We start from the raw sequence: 19,489 nt of genomic DNA on the forward strand, positions 1-19,489 counted from the left end.
AAAGCCATCCCTTGAATGTACTTTAAAATAGATATTCCATGCTATTATTGCAAGGGCTACTATGTAGATCTCAAGAGCTCATTCATCCTATGTAACCAAGACTTGTTTATCCATTATATAATAATCCTCTTTTTTCCAGTTTCACACAGAAATGGAATATGTTTGAGCCTCTTCTTCTTTGACACTTGTAGATGTTTTATACAACTGCAATCATGCATTATTGATCATGTATAGGTGGTGTTTTTCAACAACACAGTGGTTTTCCAGATCCATGTATATTGTTACTAATTTGCTTTTTTTCTTTGAGGCTGGATAATATCTCATTTTATGTGAAGAAGACATTTCCCTTTATTATTTTTCTGGGTCATGTCTATATTTTGACGACTGTGAGTAGCATTTTGGGAAACAGGGGAGTCCAGGCATTTCATCTGATGGTTATAGTCTCAGAATTGTTGTTGATGGATCACATAGTGTTTATATCGTTAATGTTTGATGGACATAGGTAATATATATATATATATATATATATATATATATATATATATATATATATCACATATATAACAACAGCATCACCATTCTATTTTCCACCAGTGACACAGTTTTGCTAATTTTTCTACATTTGTGCCAACATTTGCTACTGTCCTCTTTCTTAGTACTGTCAACTACCATACAGAATTCAGCTTTGTTGTTATAAATATGTGTACTTATTATATACTCAGGTCATGAAAATATGAGTTCAATCAACAGGTTATTCATGGAAGGTTATTTGTAAATATTTGTTGAATATATATGTGTTTGTGTGGATTGTATACATATGAGTGAATGTATGTATGTTTGTATATGTATATGTGTAATTATGTACTTGTAAATGTGCTGTGTGTATATGTTTGTTTGTGTGTGTATATATGTGTGTTTAGATAGAATGGTTTAAAAGGGCTTCCAATTTTCAAGATATCAGTGGGAGTTGAGCATTTCACTTCTCCTTCTGGCTTTTTAGTGATGACTCTGGTAACACATATCCCCTAAGTTGTCAATTATACTATAACGGTAAAAATTTCAGCTAGGATGGCAGTTGAGTGAATTAAGGCTATTTTTATTTAAATAATAGAACTTTGGAAATAATCAGTTTTCTTAAAATAATGAATCATTTAAATTATAAAGAGTATTACTTAACCTTTAAATATATACCTTTCTATACATCCAGTAATATATGTGCAAATCTCTTCGTACATTTGTTGATGTCTCTGACTCTGTTTCTCTATCTCTCTGTCCAAATCTATAGTCTCTCTCTCTCTCTCTCTCTCTCTCTCTCTCTCTCTCTCTCTCTCTGTGTGTGTGTGTGTGTGTGTGTGTTTAGACAACATGGTTTTAAAGGGGTTTTAAAAGGCTTTTCTAGTTACTTGCAGTACAGTGTTCTAGAAGACAAGAGCTTTCTAACTGCAAGTTCCAGGGGTAATAAAATGCCTTATTCCATTTCTCACACATGTGTTATTCTTCACTGTTTGTTCAAAAGTTTTATGACTGAGGTACCTGAAAAATTCCCTGCATGTTTCAAGGAGATCAGAATCCTGCTTAGAAAATGCTAAATGTAGCCCTGGTTGATTTTGCACAGCAGCCAAAGGAGGTCCACATCACTTCTTAGCCACCCACAATGCTAATTAAATTTACCCATGTGAAAAGTGAACACCCACCCTGGTTATTTTGAGCCAGCTTGTTGAAACACTGGTTGGGTTCTTCTGTATCTTTGTATTTTCCCATCTCAAAACTATAGGAACCCACAGAACTTACCACAGGAGCAAAGGGAACCAATTTTCCTTTTTGAAACACCACAGAGGATTATAAAGACAAGGAATGATTTTTAATCCCCAGCCAGCCTTCTTTGTGAGTTCTGATGTCATGTGCTAGTATTTCTTCCCTTTATAGTTTTCCCCTGTAGAGTGAAAGAACTTGTTTCCTGGAGTCAAGTAGATCTAGATTGAGAGAAAGCCCTGCATTTGCCCTGGCATGATTCTAAGACCATCATTTAAACTATGTGCATTTGATACAAGAGAAATGATAAAGTTCATCTGGTTCAGGGCAAACATTAAATATTACAATGTATGAAGACCATGAGTGGAAATTTAACATTTATCATTTGTTTCATTCTGTTTTCTGCTCCATGATTGGTAGTATTATTATTTCATTAATAAATTACAGTTTTATTGAGGATCTACTGTGCTTTAGAGAAAAAATGATTGTAAAGAAATCAACCCCGGATTTCATGGCTCTTATGTCCTCCTTGGGGAAGATCAAGAAATAAATAAATAATAAATAAGTTAAGTTTAGATCATGATATACTCTTAAAGGACACAATACAGATCTGGATTGAATGCTTATGAGGAGTGGGTTCTGGTCTAGGAAATATGATCAAGCACAGCTTCATACTATATGGGACATCTGAGACAATGTTGTGTGAGTGCCGGTTTGTGAAAATCAAGAGTTACTGTAGAGGATGAATGAGTAGGTGGGGAAGTGGAAAGACCAGGACTGTTTGCTGTTTTCGAAATACAGAGAAGGATGAGGTGAAGACTATGAGCAGGGAAGCAGGCGTTGCACAGGATGTTTAATTGTGTAGACTTGGAGTTATGACAGCCTTCTGGGTGGTTTTAACAGGATGGTGATATGAAGTGCAGTGTGTGTGTGTGTTTGTGTGTGTGTGTGTGTACATTTGTTTAATAGTTTAGGTGAAGTACTTGTTAGATGTATAAAAATGTATAGAAGGATCTGAATTCAGAACTGATATGTTCTTCATTGGTAGTATACAATGCAACTGTAGTTGGAAGAATAGTCTCCCACCTAAAATTAAATGTCCTGTTCTAATTCTGTGTTGCTGTGAAAATGATCATATTTAGAAATGTGATCTTTTAAATAGAATTCAGTTAGAAGTAGCAGAATAAAATCATACTTGTCTTGAGATAAGCTTCAATTACAATTAATAAAAGAGAAGAGAAGAAGATAGCAGAGACAGGTCAAAATGGTGATTCTGTAAATAAAGGGCAACAGAATCAAATAAGAAGCAAATAAGGGCAACCAAAATCTAATAAGAAGAGCACAGATGTGTTGTCAGAAGAAAACACCCTGTCAACGTATTGCTTTTCTGGCTTTAAGAAAGATGAGAGGATATATACATGGCACTTTTGAACTGTTGAAATGTTGTCATAACAAGACCTAAGGAATTAATCTAGCAACAAAGAAGGTAGTTACAAAAGAAAAGGTGGAATGCATCTTTGACAGCTGTGAATAGGTGGATGAATCATCAAAGTAACCCTGCCTGCAAGGCATACTGGAGAGTTATTTTCTTTGGCAAGAATTTTGATTTCTCATAGTTTATCTGAAAATGACTATACAGGGTGTGAAGATCCCTTGTGGCACAGACTCCAAGAACAAATGCTTCTTTCAGCAGGGCCATGTTTGCTTTTGTGCTCCATTAACAAGGGCCAAACACAGAAGCCATCTTTCTTACTCTTGTGACCTACTTTATTTCTCAACCTCCCTTATAATTTGCTTACATTATATTAACAGCAGGAGTTGCTAATGAAAATTCTGAAGTAGGGCACCTTCTTTAATATAACAAATAATTTTCATTACCTGCACTATTGCCACAGACATAAGTAATTAGTGGTATAGAATGTGGAGAGGGAAGTTCTGTGCTTATAGGGAAAGAAGGAAATTTTGAGATGGAGCAATTGTTTGCCTTCGTCATTTGTCAGGTAGTTATATATTAGCTTGTACTGATTTTCGAATATATATGACTTCCTACGTGATACCTTCTATATCTGTCACTTCTAATTATTGCCATTCTTGGAGGACAGTTATTAATAAATCTGTTTTAAATAAGACACTGTGGAAGTTCAGAGAGATCTAGTTAACCACTCACCAAATGTTTAATATTATATAAAGATAGGTTTACATATTTATCCATCCAAACTATTTCTTTTTGCCTTGAAGTTATCACAGCTACCAAAATGATTTGGCCACAGACTTTATTGGTAGATTTAGCACTTTTGTTTTACATTTAGACTATAAAACCAGTACTTGTTTCTAGAGACTCATGTGACAGGCATACAGGAACCTCTAAGTATTTAGACCTTAAGTATTATTATGTAACAGGATGGCAGCATAAAGGAGAAGAAAAGCACTGCTTTCCTTCTTTCTTGATTGATTCTCTCAGATGAACTAACACAGGGCTGTTACTCCTTCCTTTGGCAAGAAGCACTAGGGCTTGATAATTGAGTGTATCATCTTCTTTCTTTGTGTTCTCTCCTTGGAAGCCACACTGCATTATCCTGGGCTGACCAGAGCTGACATTCAGACCTGAGAACAGTCATTAAATTGTGATTGCACTGCTGTTTTACTGTCCCTCGGGTTCTTATGAATTGGTTTCTTCTCATTCTGGATATTTCTCTTGAACCTCTAGACATTTCCATTCCTGCCTGCCTTCTTGAGTCCATGGCTTGAATTCACAGGAAGAGGGTATCTGACTATAGTCAAGAAGGACAAGATAAGTGGTGGGAACAGGTAAAGAATCCTATATAATAAATCCATTATTTCTCAGGAGTAAATCTTTTCTTCCAAGCTATGTCAAGTTTTAAATTCTATGAGCTGCCATGCCATAATAGCCTATCTTACTAATATCTAGCTTCTCCAGATGTTTCCTTTGAATTAATATGGAATAAATGTGTGATTTACTTATTCATCATGATTATCTTTGTCAAGACTATACTAGATAGAGAAAAGAGAATAGTTTGTGTTGTAAAACTCTAAGTATAACTTTCACAGCTTTGAATATTTTGTCTTCTTAATCTATCTTTCATATATACCTGTAATGATATTGAGACAATCATCAAAAGAGCCTTATATTATTTTGGTACGATATAGATGATAATTTTCTTATCAATACCAGTTATTGAGTTACGTTAGCTTCCTAGGATCTACATGCAATTAATGACAACTGAGAGAGGGAACATATATTTCCTCTGACTAGTTCTCTAATATAAAGTGGTCCTAAAATCATTTACAAACAAGCTGCAGTAAATGGCTTCATGAAGTTTTACTCATATATTTTTGCATAAGGATTACCATAATGACATGAAAAAAGAGTCCATGGATTTGAGAAAAACTGAAGGGTGATGTAGGGTATGTGAGAAGGTTGAAAGGAGGAAAGGGAAGTGGAAAATTTGGTAATTAAATATATATAACACATCATTAAAAAAACAAAAAGAAATGTGATTTTATAAGACAAAAATTGATGACAGATACATAGTGCATATATAAAGATATTACTGATAATGATTGATAGCTAGCTAGCTGGGTGATAGATGATAGACAGAAAGATAAATAATGGAATGATGATTGATGAAAGAGGGGGAAGGAGGGAGAGAGAGAGAGAGAGAGAGAGAGAGAGAGAGAGAGAGACTCCTAGGCATAGAAGCTGTTCTCACAATTTATCTAGGTCAGTAATCATGCTTGGTATAGCTTAATCATTACTCTTAGGCTCTCACAATTTCAAAATCAAACTATCAGCAGAGACTGGAGTCTCATCTGCGTTCTATTTGGGGCATGACCTACTCATAGGAGGTGAGATTAATGAACATTGTTAATAAGACTGGGAGTGAGACTTCAGACCATAGCGGCCCTCAACCAGCAGTGGGAATTTGTAAGATTATTTGCCTTCACCTTCCTTTGAATAGAATCAAAACATAAACAAAAGGCATTTAATTTAGTGGTGTTTAACAAATCACAGATTACTGGAATGGTGCCAATTACAGAGATAATCAGATCTGCATAGTCACATTGAAAAGGCAAGAGCTGAAACACCTTCTATGAAGTACCAGCCTCCAGCAGATCTGGAAAATGTATGAACACAGAGTCTGTTGGATTTGTCTTCACATGACTAAAATGGCAACTACTTTGGAGGCTGAGGCAAGAGGAGCTCAAACTCTAGGTCAATGCCAGTCTGGCTAATTTATTTAGAATATGTTTCACTATTTAAGAAATGGATATAATAGCCATCTGCATACATGGGGACCTGGGATTAATCTGTAGTACTGTAAGCAAACAACCCCTAGTAGCAATAACAAAACAAAAGCAAGACAAAAGCATATGAAAAGAATAACACATTTTGGCAAGTAATATCTGTGAATTATTTTACTAATGGCACTCATACTAATGCCAGTATTTTGAAATCTGGATATTCATATTATTTGCAGACATTTAGTTATTTGCTGTCTTCTAGAAGACCCAGTGGTGGAGAGGGCATTAGTTCTATTTTACTTTCTTGTTGCAGCCCGAGCTGCCCCACCTTTGGGGGCCCAAGGGCCTCTGACCTTTCTGTCAGTGTTAGAACCCACACTGCCAAAAGCCTTGGGGACTAACTTGTTAGCCCACACTGCCCCAAGCTGCTCTAGTCCAGGGGTCAGGGTTCAGCAAGAGAGAGAGTGAGGACGGACTCAAGGAATGGAGACCAGACAGAGTGTGATTCAATCCTGTTTATTCTTCAGTCTGTCTTCTTCTCTCCAAGTCCCAAGCTCCTAATCTCTAGTTCTTAATCCCTAGTGCCTAGTTCCTAGTGCCTCCAAGTTCCAAGTTTCTTCTTCCAAGTGCTAAGTGCCTAATGTCTAATTCCAAATTTTCTGTTCTTCCTCCAAGTGCCAAGACTCAAGTGCCTACTACCTAATAATAATTTCTTCTGAGTTCTCTAGTCCAAGTGTCTTCTTCCTCAATGCCTATTTCCTACTCAAGTTGTACTTTAAGTTGTACTCTCTAACCTAATTCCTAGTTCCAAATTGTACTGTCTAACCTAATTCCTAGTTCCAAGTTGTACTGAACTCTTCTTTCTGCCTCTCTCCTTTTATATGTCACACTTCTAAGCCATGCCTCTAAGTCACGCCTTTAAGTCATGCCCTTAGGCCTTATCTCTAAATCTGATCTCTAAGTCACGCCCTTAAGTCTCAGCTCTAAATCACACCTTTAAGTCTCACACACCCCAAGGGAAGATCCTGGGTATCTAAAGCAAGATGTTATCAGAATGTGCTCAGCTGTTGTAGGCTAATGTAATCAAGTCTCTTGTCAGGGTATATGGCTCAAGATGGCTGCAAGGATGATATAGCCACCTTCTGTTGGCTCCCCACACTTTCTAATGAAAACAAGATCTAGCTTTTTAGGTAACATACCCAAGGTCACACAAAAAGAAAGGGGACATGAAGACATTAAACTCTTTAAAATATGTCTTCACTTATGTCCTGCATTTCACCCAGGAAAGGAAGAAATTGACACAATTTTTAAAAATCTGGAAGGGTTTTTGAGAGATTCTGGATCAATTTTCATCATGGTCATATCAGCTACAGTCAATAAAACCATCAGAGTTGCAACCATTTGTTGATCAGTAGGCATTATGCTAGGCTTTTTACTTATACTAATTTTATTTCCAACAGTCCCAAATGCCAACATTAATGGCATTTCTCTTTATTTGCTGAGCACAAGGGTACACTTTCCCTTGGACAAGTCTTGCTTACCTTATTTAAAAGTAACCTGCATTCTTTTCATTATGCTAGTGAACCCTGAAAAGTACTAGTTCTTCCTGTGCATAGCAAGTCAGAAAAAAACATTCTGCACATGTGTAATCATAGGGACTCTTAATTACAAGCTCATATCTAGGCTCACATGCATATTAGAAAGTCATTATAAAATGTTAGGGGAGAACTGGAGAGATGACAAATTGGTTAACTTACTTTTCTTACCAAAAACTGGGACTGGACCTCCAACAGCCACATGGCAGCTCGCAACTGTAACACCAATACCAGTGGTTCTGACTCCTTTTCAGTGAACTATAGGCATTACACATGTGTGTACGCAAACCACTCAGACACATAAAAGAAAAGTAAATGAATCTTTTTAAAAAGAGGATATAGATTTGTTCCAATTATCTCAGTCATTTTAGCACAAAACTCTTCACATCAATTTTTCTTTGGTATAAGAGTATTGTCTACAAAGGGTGAAAGCTCCCATTTTAAGAGCTGAAGGCAATATGAACTGAAAGCCAAGGGTAAATGGAATTTTTTGTCCAGCCCAATATGTGCTGAGTGGATTAGCCTTTGTGAATTGTTAATTGGACTGTTTCATATATTACTCTGTACAACACTTATAATGCTGAGCAGATAGTGTAACCACTTTCTTTCCCAAGTGTTAAAGTTTCCCTTAAACCAACAGAACAGCATGCACATATTTTCTATGAATTCTTTTCACTTGGTGGTGCACTTGCCTAAATTGATTCATTATTAAGCACAGAAAAAAAAAAAAAGAGAAGGGAACCTTGTTCCTTCAAACCACTGATGGGAACACTGGCCCTGGCACCAGAAGCTAGTTATTTGCATTTTGCTGTGTGAGGCTTAGAGAGCTTCAGATTACATTAAGAGGATTTTAAAATCAGATAACTCTTTTCCTTATTTATCTTTGTCTTTAAGAATGAATTACTGGGAAATATATTTTAAAAAATTTTTTAAAATCACCCAATCACATTTCATTGTTATCTAATTGTGTCTGTTTCCCTTTGATTGCCATCTGGTGTTTATTCTTCATGAAAAATTTGCATTTTGTGTTCCTTGAAAAAAATTCTATTTGTCTATAAAAAAAAATTCTATTTGTCTATAAAAAAAAATTCAGGAGGAATGAAATCTATTTATTTCTGGGTTTAGGTTGACCAATATCCATAAAACCATAAAGAGAAAATGGAATGAGATAAAAACAATTCTTATGTCAGGAAATTCAGATAATGATGAGATTTGTTTGATGTACCTATAAAAGTACTGTGTCTTAGGAAAATTACGATCTGTGAGACATCTAAAACCTATACCATAAACTATCTGTTTCAGTTAATTAAAATATGAGTCACAGTTCATAAATATCATGCTATCTATATATTTCCTCTAGATAAGTTGTCAGGACTGGTGATGTTGGTAAATTCATGATAATATGGAGAAGATGAAAGAGAAACTGAACACCTTTCATGTCAGCACTGAAGTACTATTTATGTCATAGCACAAGAAAATGAAGATTTATTACCTTTTCTTGAGCTCTTCCCCTAGCCATGTGAAATAGGCAAACAAACAGCACTAGGCATTTTCACAGGCAATGTATATCATAGACCACACTGCAAGAATTATGTTGAAAAACAAGTGACTCTTGAGAAACATAATTAATATAAAAAATAGCTAAGAGTAAGCCTGGACCTGCTGCTTCACTGATTTTAGAAACAATGCGGGATGCTATTTTCAGGAACTCAATTGATAATTGTGCATCTGTAGACCTTTGAAAAAAAGGTTTAACTCTTCTATGAGCCAGGGAGAGCTTGGTTTGGAATTGCGTGGGCAGTGGGCTGTGAGAGGCAGCTGGGTATTTGATTGAGCACAGGCCTCAAACCAGCAAACCCTAATGGGATGTTAGAAGTTCTGCCTTGCTCCTGGGTCCAGGTTCCTCTCACTTAGCTTCAGCCCTCCACAGCCCCTCCCACAGAGAGTTCTAAGGCCATCTGTCATGTAGGAACAGTGCCTCAGGCTCTCCCACATGTAGATGAGGTATCTCCAAGCTCTTAGACCAAGCCAATAGGGATTATCTACTGCTAGACCCTGACCCAACCCAAAATTGTATGTAAGATCCCTATTCGGGAGAAATAAAGGTGTGCGAGAATCATTCTGTTGTCCAAGAGCTTCTTTCACAAGAGCTGTAACACTTGGGAAGAGCTCTGCTCTCTCGAAGCACCTTCAGGACTCTCCCCTCCTTGCTAGCTCACTGGCCCAGCCCGGAGAGGCTCAGTGCAGAGCAACAGGTGCAGTAACTGGGAGTAACTTGGTGGCAACAGCTGAGATGCAGGAAATGTGGGAAATGTGGGCAGAGGCAGCAGCGGAGGCAGTAGAGGCGATTCCCCCTCCCTGTTCTCACTCGATCCCCTTGTCCTGAACCCCTGCACCTGGCCAGGCTGGAGATCTTCATGGGAAGCCCTCTGGAAACAGGGACCCACAGAATTGATTGTTTATTTAAAAAGCAGAACGCCATGGATGATTTCATTACACATATAAGGAAACCATGAAGTTGCTATTTCTAGCAGTCTGGATTTTCTCCTCTTCCTCTTTGTGTATCTCTTTTAAATCTCTTAGTAGTTCTGGTTTTCTTTGTTTATTTGTTTGTTTTCTTGTTTGTGTTTTTAATGTTTCATAAACTTGATTAGATTTCTGGCTTAATGCTCCATTCTGTGAACATCCACAAGGGATGTGTTTCCTTCTGTTTTGAAGGCAAAATTACCGACTTGATCGAGACTCTTTAGTCATGATCTTCTCCCCTAAACTTGCTTCTGAAGCCACCAAAGACCTCCATTTTACCCAGCGCAGTGTCTGTGGTACAGTGGGCTTTAATATTGTTTATATGAATAAATATCATACATACACTTTTGAACTTTGTTTTGAATCCTCAAATTTGGCAGAAATATTTATGTATATGTATATGAATTTTTAAAATTTATTGTTTCTTCACTTTATAAACCAATATGAACCTCCCCTCTTCTCCTAGTAACCCCTCACATAGATCCTCCCCCATCTGCTATGAGAAGGGGGAGCCCCATCTAGGTATCACACCATGTGATGGTTTGTATATATGCTTGGTCCAGGGAATGGCACTATTAGGAGGTGTGGCTTTGTTGGGGTAGACATGTCACTGTGAGCTTGGGCTTAAGCCCCTCACTCTAACTGCCTGGAAGTCAGTAATTTTTTTCCTAGAAGTCTCCAGATGAAAATGTAGAACTCTCAGCTCCTCCTGCACTGTGCCTGCCTGGAGGATGCTGTACTCCCACCTTGATGATAATGTACTGAACCTCTGAACCTGCAAGTCAGCCTCAATGTAATGTTTTCCTTATAAGAGTTACCTCGATCATAGTGTCTTTCACAGCAGTTAAACCCTAAGTAAGACACCTTACCATTTCCTGGCGTATCAGTGATCTCACTCTCCCAGTGAGGTCAGACAAGGCAGACCAGTTAAGGGAACTAGATCTTCAGGAAAGCAAAAAATTGAGAGACAGCCCCCTCTACAGTTGTTGGGATACCCACGTGAAGACAAGCTGCACATCTGCTACATGTGTGTGGGTGACCTAGGTCCAGGCCATGTTTGTTGTTTGCTTAGTGGTTTTCTCCTAGAGAAGGAGCCCATGAGGCTCCAAGTTAGTTGACTCTGCTGGTCTTCTTGTGGAGTCCCTGCCCACTTCTGTTCCCTCAGTCCTTCCCCAACTCTTCCACAAGACTCCTCAAGTTTCTTCTAATGTTTGGCTGTGAGTCTCTTCATTTCTTTCTTTTGACTAATGGGTGAAGTCTCTCAGAGGACAGTTATGCTAGGCTTCTGACTTGAAGCATAACAGAATATCATTAATAGTGTCAGGGATTGGCTCTTGCCCATGGGATATGTCTCAATTTCAGACTGGCATTGGTTGGCCATCCCCTCTGTCTCTGCTGTATCATACATTCTTGAATTCACAGTGCTATCATAGTGACTATATAAAGGGCAGTAACACAAATTATCATAAAATGCTCATTAAATAATGCTGTATTAATTTCTTTTATCTTAAAATGGTTGGTCATCTTGTGATTCTTCTTGTCAATTGTTTATAATTCTCTTAAAATTGTGGACTGTCTGTAATGTCAATCACTATATAAACTAAGGAAAATTGTAAATAAAAAAGTAGAGCCTTTAGCTTCCTAACATCTACTTTACATTTTCTATTTGATGATGTTAGCAGACTAGGGAGACAGGATGCATAGATGCTGGAACCTTATCATACACATCTTGGTGACCTTAATGCTCCACATCTAACAAACAGAAAGACTTATCTTATCATCCTGTCCCTCCTGCCAATCCTGATAAACTCCTCAGTTGGTGCCTTCTGTTTTCATGCCATATATGCTCATAAAATTAAAGCAATCTACAGATTCAATGCTATATATATATATATATATATATATATATATATATATATATATATATGCTTAAAATCTAAGAGCTCTATGTACGGAAAACATAAAATATGTGTCTTTTTAACTTGGGCTCATTTTACCTAATATAATTATAACTGATTCCATTCATTTTCATATAAGTGTATAACTTTATTTTTGAATAAATCTCCCTTTAGAGATTGTATATATCTCTATCTGTCTGTCTGTCTATCTGTCTATCTGTCTATCTATCTATATCTATATCTATATCTATCTATCTATCTATCTATCTATCTATCTATCTATCTATCTATCTATCTATCTATCTATATTTCTATCTATCTACAAATAGTGTGTGTGTGTGTGTGTGTGTGTGTGTGTGTGTATAAGTAAAACATTTTTATCAGCTCATTTGTTGCTGGACATTTAGACTTATTCTATATATTGCCTCTTGTGAATAGCTGTACAAATGTACCTGTGATATGTGGACATAACTTTCTTTCCATGTATATGTAGAAGTTTTATAGCTTGAACAAATGGGGGAATCAATATTGACCTGATTGAAGAACTACATGCTTACTTCTATACTGTCTGCACTAATTTACATTTTGGCAGCAGTATAAAAGCATACTTCTTCCTTTCTCTCTACATCCATCATCCATTTTCATTTATTTTCTCAGTAATAGTAATTCTAACTATATTGAGATGAAGTCTCATGCAGTTTTGATTTACATTACCCTGAGGGCTAGAGGTTGTTGAGCATTCTTAATTCATATATATTTTTGATCAGTTGTATTTCCTTCTTTGAGAATTATGTGCTGGTTTCATTTGTAAATTTATTGACAGAATGGTTTGTTTTTCTTGTATTAATACACTAGGTTGTTTGTGTTTGTTTGTTTTTTTTATAGAATCTAGATATTCACCTGTCTTTATCATAGCTAGCAAATTCTTATACCCATTTTGTTTCTGTCTTCCTACTTTGCAAATTATTTTATTTACTAAAAGGATTGCCTTTTGTCAAATTTTAATATTGATTCATAGGTATCACAGATCTTTTCAGAACAATTATATATTTTATTCCCTATAGTAATGGTTAAATTTAAATGTAAAATTTCAATAGCCTAGAATCACCTATGAATAAAGTCTCAAATAAATTATTTTTATCAGGTTGGTTCATTAGCATATCTGTGTGGTTAATTTCTTAATTGTTGATTAACTTTGCACACAAAAGCAGGACCATCCCCTAAACTGGGCTTAACACTGTATTGAACTGAATAAGGTTACCTGAGTAGCATGCAAGCAAGAAGCAGTGCCATTAGTTTTATTGGGTCTTGACTGCAGGTGTGGTGTGACCAGTTATTTGAATTCCTATGACCTGAATTGTAAGTCAAATAAGAACTTCCCTCACACCCTCTGTTGTTTTTATTATAGGATTTAAAATGAAAATAGAATATTTCCTATATGTTGGCTAATATGCTTGACTTAAACTAGAAGGTACTTTCATGTTCCCTGTCAAGAATTGACTATTGTCTAAGTGCCAGCAAGTTTCCCTTACCAGTCTTCTACTCGTACATAAAAAATTTCATTTTTCTTTCCAGAAACTAGCAGAAAATAATTTTATCAATTTAAAGTAATAATTGGACTCAAATCTAGAGTGTTTTGTTTGTTTGTTTTGTTTTGCCTTGTTTTGTTTTCTGGAAAACACATAGCATGATCTCTCATCTCACATCTGTCAATGATATCTACACAATCTATGGTTTTAAGTATAAATTATGTATTCTAGCTTATGCCAAACTTTGACCTCAGGGAAAATATTATTGTACTCTAAACTTTTAAATTTGTATAGTACTCACTTAACTTTGTTGGCCTTTATAAATTTTATTTGTAATGTTTTCTATAGTAGGCAAACTGTTAGTTTTGAGCACACTATAATTGCTGCATATCTATTTTATGGGCTTGTGAGAGTATATATAAAAGATGTTCATCAGTTGTTAAACAATTGAATGTGATTTATGGTGATGAAGGTGCAGCTATTAACTCATTTTGAAGTTATTTATAAAAATCAATAATAAAAATATACTGAGAGCAGTTGGGTTGTGTAGTCCCAAAAAGGGTAGTGTTCCCTTATTCCGAAAGAACTTGTGAGTTCACTTCTGATACAAGTAGTGTTGACACCATTCTTGGGGGTGAGGAAAGGACATCTGTGACTTTCCACATATGAACTCTTGAATATCTGAAATGCTGAAGATTTTTTTAAGTGAGATTTTGTTTTGACTGTTGCTTTACCAGGCAGTTTATTAGGAAGCACATTAAGGAACATGATGCTAAGACTCAGTATAATATGTTAAAATAATGTGATGAGGAAGCTATTGAAGAAGAAAAATGCTGATAAAAGGCCATGTAATGATTCCCCTAAGGCCTGCACTTAAATTCCCAGGCTTGAAAGGAAGTGCTTGTGTGTCAGAATGCTAGTGTGAAAACCACATTTTCATGCAAGACTGTTATCTCCCAACTTTTTCATTCTTGCTAATTGGCCTTGTGAATGGGTATGCATATGGCTACTTATCAAATAATTCAAGAAAATTAGTGTGTCTTTTCAAGTCACATAGAAAACTGAGAAAGCATTTGATGTCAAGTCTACAAAATCTCTGTAATAGTTTGTATATGCTTGGGCCAGGGAGTGTTGTACCTACTCTAACAAGGCCACACCCACTCCAACAGGGCCATACCTTCTAATAGTACCACTTCCTGGCCCAAGCATATACAAACTATCACAGAGCCGTAATCCCATAAACTCTATTTTTCTTGTTGAAATTAATACATATCCCAAAGCTCAAATTTCTAGACACCTATATACCAGTAATAGTATAACAGTACATTTTCAAATATTAACCAGTCCAAGTGGTAAAACATATTCATTCCATTTGGAAGGAAATAGGAGAAAGTTGTTGATAGATTTTTATATTCAGTATTATATGCCTGTTCATTTGGTTTAAGACAGAATGTTCACATTCTACCTTAAATACATCTGATGTCTCCAAGGACGGAGGTTCCATATTCAATTATTCCTCTTACCTACAGAGGCCAGAAGAGGGCATTGTGTCCTCTAGAACTAGAGTTGGAGGCAGTTGTGACCTACTTAATGTTGGTGCTGGGAATCAAACTTGAGTCCTCTACAAGAGTAGTATGTTGCCAAAGTCCCGCCTCTGTATAAGGACAGTCCTAAGAAAGGTGGATATGGGAATGGCACTGATTCAATAATTACACAGAGTCAGTAGTAGATGCAAACTATTAGTTCAGGTACTCACTCTGTTTCCTGATGATTCTTAGTATTCTTTATTCGTCAACTTCAGCTTATGCTTAATAGCTTGATACCATGATTCTTCAACTTGTTAGCTTGATAACCAGAGAGAGCCTGAACATAGTCTTTTATTTAGTAAAGCTACATCATCAAGGTTTTGATCATTGTTAATTATTATTTAGAATTTTTAAACTTACATAAACTCTGTGAGTCCCTGGATCAATAGTTCCAGCCTCCGTTTCCTTAGAGCATAACCAAGCACAAAGCAAAAGCACATTCCTTATAGGTTTGTACAGTCTGTTTTTTATGAACACCAATCTTCCAGTTTTGGGGTATAGCAGACAGCAGTCTTTAGTAGCTGCTTCAATGTAACAATAGAAAAATGACAAACTAATAAAATTAAAGTGATTTCTTACAAAGTTTTGAATTTATTTAAGTAAAACAGTAAAACAGTTCTCTCTAATATTTTTGCAGACACTGTTATCTTCAATTCTTTAAACATGCTTCCACATCATCTTTTAACTCTCTAATCTTCATATCCTTATCCTAGCGATTCCATAGCCTCATGTACTTGCCTTCTAATGCTATTTATTCCTAAATTATATAATTTCCTACATTTTCTATCCATATCCTTTCTTCCTGAGACCACTCTAACTCTATCCTTTATGTCTCTAAATTCATCCTGGCTAATCAATGCAGTATTCATTGGACCAGAGGATACATATGTTTCCTATGATTCAAAAATCAAGACCAAGTTTGGCAATGAACCATTTCCAAAAAGGACCATGATGGCTTTTATGACTTGCTGGGAGCCTGCTGGCATGGAGCAAGTGAAGGTGGGAGACAGGGGGAGGGGCACATAGTAAGACTCTGGTATGGCTGAGGGTCTCAGGACATTCTAGCTCTCTAACTATACTGAAACACTGATGATAACTTCTTTTTTACTGGATATTTTTTTTTATTTACATTTCAAATGTTATCCTCTTTTTCCATCTCCCCAAGCCTCCTATCCCATCCCCCCTACCCCTGATTCTATGAGGGTGTTCTTTCACCCACCCAGCAACTCCCACCTTCCCACCCAGGCATTCCTCTACAATAAAGAGTCCTAAAAACTCTCCTGCTTTTTCAGAGGGTAAAAAGCTGCTGGTTTAGGTGATTGACACCTGTAGCTTAACAGTAGGGAATTAAGTAATGTGGCCTTTGTTTTATCTCAGCAGGAACTGAACAGCTCTAACTTTCGACCTGCTAATAGGAAGTAGTAGGAAAAAAAGGGAACAGTTAGAAAAGTGATTATAGTGTTTATTACTAAGATGTAAAAAGTTACACATGGTATGCGTTCACTGACAAGTGGATATTAGCCCAATTGCTTGGAATAACCAAGATACAATTCACAGACCACACGAAGCTCAAGAAGAACAGGGAAAGTGTGGGTGCTTCGCTCCTTTTTAGAAAGAGAAATAAAATACAGGAAAAAATAGGGAGAAAAACTGTGGAGCAGAGACTGAAGGAAAGGAAAGGCTTTCCAAAGACTGCCATACCTGGGGATCCACCACATATACAATCACCAAACCCAGACACTATTGTGGATGCCAAGAAGTGCATGCTGACAGGAGCCTGATATAGCTGTCTCTCCTGAGAGGCTCTGCCAGAGCCTGGCAAATACAGAAGTAGATGCTTGAAGCTAACAATCACACTGAGCATGGGGTCCCTAATGGGACACCCAATGGAGGAGTTGGAGAAAGGACTGAAGGAGCTGAAGGGGTTTGCTGCCCCATAGGAAGAACAATAATATCAATTAAACACCCCAGACACCCCAGAGCTCCCAGGGACAAATCAACAACCCAAGAGTACACATGGAGGGACCTAGGTATCCATATGTAGCAGATGACCTTGTCAAGCGTCAATGGGAGGAGAGGCCCTTGGTCCTGTGAAGGCTCAATGCTCCAGTATAGGGGAATTTGAGGGCAAGGAAGCAGGAGTGGGTGGGTGGGGGAACACTCTCATAGAAGCAGGGAAGGTTAGATAGGATAGAAATAACATTTAAAATGTAAATAAAGAAAATATCCAATTAAAAAAAGGAAAAAACGTGATTATAGCATTTATTAGTAAGTTGTAAAAAGTTCGATATGAAAGCTCTGTAAGGGGAAAAGCAGAAAGATCCTAAGTGGGGAAAGGAAAAAATTCTAAGAGAGGAAAGGGAAAAAAATTCTTCTAAAGGAAAAAAAAAAAATCCTTCTCTAAGTTGGGAAAGGAAAAGAAATCTCTGCTCTTCTTTCTCATATCTTGGTCCTCAGTATTTACACATCTTTCTGAATACATGATCACATGTTAAAAAGTTCATCACATGTTTACACAAAAAATCAAATCACAAATTGAAATAGAAGTTTACAACAGAGAGGGTTTTCATGCATATCCATTAAGAGTGATTATCTGGCTAAACATCCACTACCTATCACAGCTCCATAGGTTCATTGTAAGTTGAAAACCACAAGTAAGTTATTAGTAAAGTTTTGTATAGGTTAACCCAGTCAATATTTTATCTTCTGTCCTAGCACCTATAATAAATCATTAGGTCCCTTTTTAAGACCTTTGGTTAATTGTTTTACAACCTCTTGGACTGTGCTCTGAGTAGGAGAATGTCTGGTTACAAAGAGTAATTAACTATAGACACTTGGGAGACTGACAGAGTTCTCATTTCAGTTTTGAATATCAGAAAAAGACATAATAGCAGTCCCACTATAAAAGATCTTAATAATCACTAATATAACTTTAAGAATTCTTATAGAATCATACTTAAGACTTAAAACGTCATCTATTTGACTTCTATAGAATCTATATAGCGACATCTATAGTATCACTACAAGACAGTACATCTTTGTGGATCTGCAGAGATACTCCAAAAGGGTTTGCTAGTATCTAGTTATTGTTATATATGTTTAATAATAACAAGAAAAGCATATTAATAGCAGGACTCTTTCCTAAAATCAATTCTCTTACAACCTTGCCAAATAAAATCAAATATTTTGCAGATTATATTATAATCTGAAGCAAACCATCTCACAAAATAAATGAATACATTGAGACCTTCCAGTCATTTTTTAATTCAGTTGTTCTTTTATTCTTGTTCATACAGCATAAACAGCAAATTTTAGAGGTAATAGAGAACTGTTGTCTGTACTTGTCCTGTGTTATTCAATAGAAATTAAATAACTGATATCTCTTACTGCTTGTCTCACATCTTCATGAGTGAAGTTTGGTGATCACCAATCCATCTCCTTATGATCACTTATTTTAATTTTGTGCATTTTAAATAATATATAATTCTATCACTTTCTTTCCTTTTGCTCCCTCCATCTTCTACCAAGTGTCCTCCCTCCAGAATCCTTCTATTGTACCCTCATTATGAAATTGGTAGCCTGCTTTTCTTTTATTATTATTGTTTACACACACACACACACGCACACACACACACACACACACCAATTTCTCTGTTAGTTTTATGTTCATTATCACACGGTTCCTCTAACCTTCCTTCACATATTCTGTTTTTCAAGCCATTAGCCCTTCCTTATAAAGTCCTTGTAAATTTCTGTGTGTTCTCTTTCGTTTATGTCTTGTAAGGATTAGAAAAAGGTAAGGCAACTTTGCATCACATGCAACCTAGACCCTCAAGCTCTTTCAGACACTGAGTCACCAACCAGCTGATACGAGGCCCCTGACACATATACAGCAGAGAACTGCCTGGTCCAGCCACAGTGAGAGAGACTTGAGGACCCAGAGAGTGGGAAGGTCTGGTGAGGTGCAGTGGGGAGGGTGGGGACATCCTCTTGGAGATAGGGAAGGAGATGTGGGATGAGGAACAGTCAGAGGGTAGACCAGAAGGAGGATAATGATTTGACTGTAAAAAAATTTTTAATAATAATAATAATAATAATAATAATAATAATAATAATCTTCCTTTAACATTGTTCAAAGTTTGTTTCTTCCTCACATCATTATTTTTTCTCCACTTCAGTGTTTGGGATACTAGTGTTCTGTATGTAAATGACAAAGTTGTCATGGAAACTCAGCTGTCAAATGTCAGCATTATATGTTGAAGTCTGTGTCCAGTAGTTTATTTTGAGGCACTGATTAATTTCTTTTTCACAAAAAAAATCTAGAAGTTTTGTTTTCTGAT

The 19,489-nt window shown here is 36.5% G+C and overlaps 1 protein-coding gene across 2 annotated transcripts in view; it reads left to right on the forward strand.

Moving 5' to 3' along the window:
* Positions 1 to 19,489, forward strand: part of Lrrc4c (leucine rich repeat containing 4C) — a 1,205,288-nt gene that overhangs the window by 170,304 nt on the left and 1,015,495 nt on the right. The window contains exon 2 of one of the 2 annotated variants that reach the window (XM_076929324.1): positions 4,460 to 4,560. The exons of the other annotated variant lie outside the window; for it this stretch is intronic. The gene's annotated coding sequence lies outside the window, so the exon portion shown is untranslated. The remainder of the gene's footprint in view (positions 1 to 4,459; positions 4,561 to 19,489) is intronic. 2 annotated transcript variants of the gene reach the window in all.

The sequence above is a fragment of the Arvicanthis niloticus genome, chromosome 2 (genome assembly GCF_011762505.2).
Source record: "Arvicanthis niloticus isolate mArvNil1 chromosome 2, mArvNil1.pat.X, whole genome shotgun sequence".
In the NCBI taxonomy this organism is placed as follows: Eukaryota; Metazoa; Chordata; class Mammalia; order Rodentia; family Muridae; genus Arvicanthis; species Arvicanthis niloticus.